This window comes from Tupaia chinensis, unplaced genomic scaffold (assembly GCF_000334495.1).
Source record: "Tupaia chinensis unplaced genomic scaffold, TupChi_1.0 Scaffold000294_1, whole genome shotgun sequence".
Classification (NCBI taxonomy): Eukaryota; Metazoa; Chordata; class Mammalia; order Scandentia; family Tupaiidae; genus Tupaia; species Tupaia belangeri.
In genome coordinates this window covers 367,539-373,320 of record NW_006159779.1, presented here as the reverse complement: position 1 = coordinate 373,320, position 5,782 = coordinate 367,539, and positions in this window count along the sequence as shown.

Sequence of the window (5,782 nt, the reverse complement as noted above, 5' to 3'; positions counted from 1 at the left end):
CCCGCCCCTCCCTCCCCGTGCTTTCGCACGGGTGCCCCCACCTCCCCGTGCTCTCGCACGGCCGTCCCCACCTCCCCGTGCTCTCGTACGGCCGTCCCCACCTCCCTGTGCTCTCACACCGCCGTCCCCACCTCCCCGTGCTCTTGCACGGCCGTCCCTCTGTGCGTATCTGTGACCCTGCCGTCTCTCCTGAGGACACTGGCCCTGTTGGAGGGGGCTCCAGCCAGATGCCTCATTTTACCCTGATGGGCTTTGAAGACCATGCCTCCAAGTCCGGCCACGTTTTGAGGTCAGGGATTGAGACTCCAGTACGTGAATTTGGGGACTCAGCGCAGGCCTGAACTGAGGGCCTTGAGGACCCGTCTCATCTCGAGAGCTCTGGGATGTCCTAGACTTGGAAATGCGGGCCACTGGTTTCCAGGCGGTCTACCTGTTGTCACCTCAACTCCAGAGCGTAGGGGGCTCTTTCCAGACTGACTCCTGATTACAGTTTGTCCAGCACTGTGTCCCCCCCAAACCTGCCGGACCCCCAGAAACGCGCCCTCCTTCCCCGGGTTCTCCCCGCCTCCCTCGCAGCCACGTGGCCCCTCTGCTCGCTTGGACTTCCACGGCCCTGCTGTAGGTCGGAGCCAGTGAGCCTGTCGTTAATATTAAATTGAATGCCATCACTAAAGTTTCCAAAAACAGTTTCCTATCCCCCCAGTACCAGCTGCTGCTAGGCCGAGGATCGGTTCAGACCAGCCATTTTGATAGAGGTGGTTTCTCAGCAGGGGAAAGAAATAATTAAAACGGCTTTACGATGTCTCCCGCGGGATGCAGTGACATTAAAGAGCCACAGTGACACAATAATCGTGCCGGCACATCCCGTGCTGCCTGCATTTCCTGCACACAGCCACGGCGGCCAGCGGCCCGTGGAGGGCGACCCCTGCCTCATCCCAGGTGGGCTTGGTGAGGGCGTTGGGCACCCCTGGGGTTGTGGGGGCCGACGGGGTGGAGGAGGGCAGGTGAGGATCTGGGAAGAACGCCTCCAAGGGTCTTCAGCCAAAGCCATCGTTGTGGGGGGCATGAGGACTTTGAGGGGCTTCAGCTCCCCGAGACGTCCTGACAGGCCCCATCTGTACACACGGGCCCAACCTCTCCCCACGGCACGCTTTTGTGTTTGGAGGACAATAAAAGGAACAACGATGTGGAACTGGAAAGTAACACGTTCCTTCCCGGCAGTGATCACTCGGCCACGGTTCCAGCAAAGGACTGACGTTTTTAAAGACAGGGTCTCACTGCGTGGCTCTGCCCCACCCCAGCCTCCCAGCCGGGACCACGAACACGCCGTGCCTCCGGGCTCTCTTAGAGAAGGTCTCGCTGCACTGCCCGGGCAGCCTCGAGCTCACACCCTCCTGCCTCAGCCTCCTGAGTTGCTGGGATTACGTCTGGCGTGGGCAGGAATCAAACCTGGGCCTCCATACGGTCCTGGCCTGTGGTGCACAGGGTCTTAGCAGCGAATACCACTGCAGCTGGGCCAGGAAGTGACCTTTCATCCTAATTCTGTTTTTTCCCCCCGAATTGTCCTGAAGGTGGGGTTTGCTGTTTCCATACCCACAGAGGGCCTCTGGTTGACCTTCCTACACACCTGATTTCCCGCTTCACTCCCACTTCCAATCAGAATTCACACAGGGCCAGCTCTAGGCAGGATTCAGGGTCGCCTCTGCCATGGGGAGCGCCCACTCTGTCATCAGGCCGTGGTTCCTGTTGACTCGGTTACCTGGACACGGAACTCCAAGTGCGTGCTCCTCCTCCTGGTGTGACCCATGTGGGGCAATCTCAGGGCGGCCTGGGCCCCAGACTCCACTTTCCTTTGACACTCAGGGGTTCTGGAAACTTCCTTCTCTGCCACTACATTTCCAGCGGATTATTTTCTCTGAAGAGGGACTCTGGTTTTTGGGAACGGAGGAAAACAAGATTGCTTGCCTCACCAGCCTGGTTCCCGGGTGTCTCGGATCTTCAAGGCCTGTGAGGACACGTGGCATTAGAGTGAAATATTGACCTTTTTACTCTAATTGCCAGAGGTTGGGTGTGCTCAGCAGAGGGTGGGGTGGTCGGGCCACACTCTTCTCGATTCCCCCACCCTGGTAAGAATTGGGCACACACACACACACGCCCGACTTGTTTTTCAAGCTTCCAGGGCCGAGATTTGAACCTCGCTGTCAGCCATGTGAGATCCAGCTCCTTTAGCCACTAGGCTACGGGCTGGCCCTGAAGCACACGCCTCTTCTCCGTCTCAGTGTGACGAGTCTTTGCACCTACCTGGCCTCAGGAGTCTGATCGCAGCCTCGGTTCCCCTCTGCCAACCAGCCAGCATCAGCGGGCGCTGAGCCCAGGGCCCCACTGGCCCGATGTCCTAACTGGATGTGACAAAATGACCTCACTCTAAAGCAGCTGAATCCTTGCCTCCCCTGCTGCGCCAGTATCTCATCTTTTCAGCAGCGTTTACCTTGGGTTTCTGGGTAGTAGGGAATGCCACAAAGCCCTTGGCATGCAGAATCGGGCCCGCCTGGCTGCCTGCGGGAAGCGCGTTTTTCTGGGCTTACTGCAAGGGCCCGGATCCTTCCTCAGCCAGAGAGGCACGTTTGGGCACTGCCATGGGATGAAGCAAGCTTGGGGTGGCACACCCTGCTGACACTTGTCCCGATGAGGGACCAGAGAGCACAGGCTGTCCTCTGCCTCTGGCTGCTGTTTTTCCTTTCATGCACATAGTGGTCATTGGCTATGCCAGACCAGGCCTGGGTGCCAGACCCATGTAATTCCACATAGCCTTGCCTGCCAGGAACCTCCAGGTCTGGGGAACCAGGCAAGGGCCTAGTACATATCCCTCTGTGAAGAACAGGGACTCAGGGCCCCCCAAGCTTTGGCCGAGGCTGGAAGTGCATAGGAGGTTGCTGCAGGGACATGAAGGAAGCAGAGCCCTGGCTACAGATGGGCACTAGCGAGAACCAGGGCACAGCTGCTGTTTGCCTAGCCCCTAGCAAACTGACAGGCCCCATCTGTACACACGGGCCCAACCTCTCCCCACGGCACGCTTTTGTGTTTGGAGGACAATAAAAGGAACAACGATGTGGAACTGGAAAGTAACACGTTCCTTCCCGGCAGTGATCACTCGGCCACGGTTCCAGCAAAGGACTGACGTTTTTAAAGACAGGGTCTCACTGCGTGGCTCTGCCCCACCCCAGCCTCCCAGCCGGGACCACGAACACGCCGTGCCTCCGGGCTCTCTTAGAGAAGGTCTCGCTGCACTGCCCGGGCAGCCTCGAGCTCACACCCTCCTGCCTCAGCCTCCTGAGTTGCTGGGATTACGTCTGGCGTGGGCAGGAATCAAACCTGGGCCTCCATACGGTCCTGGCCTGTGGTGCACAGGGTCTTAGCAGCGAATACCACTGCAGCTGGGCCAGGAAGTGACCTTTCATCCTAATTCTGTTTTTTCCCCCCGAATTGTCCTGAAGGTGGGGTTTGCTGTTTCCATACCCACAGAGGGCCTCTGGTTGACCTTCCTACACACCTGATTTCCCGCTTCACTCCCACTTCCAATCAGAATTCACACAGGGCCAGCTCTAGGCAGGATTCAGGGTCGCCTCTGCCATGGGGAGCGCCCACTCTGTCATCAGGCCGTGGTTCCTGTTGACTCGGTTACCTGGACACGGAACTCCAAGTGCGTGCTCCTCCTCCTGGTGTGACCCATGTGGGGCAATCTCAGGGCGGCCTGGGCCCCAGACTCCACTTTCCTTTGACACTCAGGGGTTCTGGAAACTTCCTTCTCTGCCACTACATTTCCAGCGGATTATTTTCTCTGAAGAGGGACTCTGGTTTTTGGGAACGGAGGAAAACAAGATTGCTTGCCTCACCAGCCTGGTTCCCGGGTGTCTCGGATCTTCAAGGCCTGTGAGGACACGTGGCATTAGAGTGAAATATTGACCTTTTTACTCTAATTGCCAGAGGTTGGGTGTGCTCAGCAGAGGGTGGGGTGGTCGGGCCACACTCTTCTCGATTCCCCCACCCTGGTAAGAATTGGGCACACACACACACACGCCCGACTTGTTTTTCAAGCTTCCAGGGCCGAGATTTGAACCTCGCTGTCAGCCATGTGAGATCCAGCTCCTTTAGCCACTAGGCTACGGGCTGGCCCTGAAGCACACGCCTCTTCTCCGTCTCAGTGTGACGAGTCTTTGCACCTACCTGGCCTCAGGAGTCTGATCGCAGCCTCGGTTCCCCTCTGCCAACCAGCCAGCATCAGCGGGCGCTGAGCCCAGGGCCCCACTGGCCCGATGTCCTAACTGGATGTGACAAAATGACCTCACTCTAAAGCAGCTGAATCCTTGCCTCCCCTGCTGCGCCAGTATCTCATCTTTTCAGCAGCGTTTACCTTGGGTTTCTGGGTAGTAGGGAATGCCACAAAGCCCTTGGCATGCAGAATCGGGCCCGCCTGGCTGCCTGCGGGAAGCGCGTTTTTCTGGGCTTACTGCAAGGGCCCGGATGCTTCCTCAGCCAGAGAGGCACGTTTGGGCACTGCCATGGGATGAGGCAAGCTTGGGGTGGCACACCCTGCTGACACTTGTCCCGATGAGGGACCAGAGAGCACAGGCTGTCCTCTGCCTCTGGCTGCTGTTTTTCCTTTCATGCACATAGTGGTCATTGGCTATGCCAGACCAGGCCTGGGTGCCAGACCCATGTAATTCCACATAGCCTTGCCTGCCAGGAACCTCCAGGTCTGGGGAACCAGGCAAGGGCCTAGTACATATCCCTCTGTGAAGAACAGGGACTCAGGGCCCCCCAAGCTTTGGCCGAGGCTGGAAGTGCATAGGAGGTTGCTGCAGGGACATGAAGGAAGCAGAGCCCTGGCTACAGATGGGCACTAGCGAGAACCAGGGCACAGCTGCTGTTTGCCTAGCCCCTAGCAGAGGCACGTGTGGCTGGTGGGCCAGGGGACAAGATGGGGCTGCAGGAGGAGGCCACCCTCATTCTCTTAAAGGGACAAGTGGTTGTGAAGCATGAACACCAACCGGCCAATGACTGCTCTTGCTGTGGAGCAAGGGACGCCTGTTTGCCCCCCAAGGGCGGCCCGACCAGCATGCTCTGCACGGGCCCTGCCCTCACCTCCCTGTACACACTGTGGGTCACTTCAGATGCGCCGAACTTTTTCTACCAAATGACAACATCTGGAGCCAGTCCCATCGCGCAGGGGTTAAGCCCTGTGCATAGGGAGCTGGACTCCACATGGCTCACGGCAGTTCAAATCCTGGCTCTGGTAGCTTGGAAGACTTGCTGGGTGCCTATGCATGTGGCCCCAAATCAGACAGGATGGAGAAATGGTATGACCATGAGCCACTGGACGCGCCCCTACCCGTGGGCACACATGCCCTCTAGCAATTGAAGAGAAAAACAGATTGACTTCTCCAGGATGGGTAGGCTGGAGAACGAGGCCGCGGGCTGTTTTAGAAAATCCCGGCAGTTACAAACTGCTGGAAAGAAGCCGGGCTCTGGAGAAAAGCCTGGGTTTGAATCTGGCTTTGTCAATGTGTTAATTAGCCCAAACCTCCTAGTTGAGGGACAGACTGGGTCCTTCCGCCCACAAAACCTGCCATCCTTAACCGGGGCCATTCCGCCCGCGCCGTCAACCGGCAGTGTTGGGAAAGTTTGGCTGCCAAGACCCAGGGCGCGGTGTCAGTCGTCATGGGTGGAGGCCCGGTTGCTGCTCCACATTCTACTGGGCACAGTCCCCGACACAGAAGCCGGC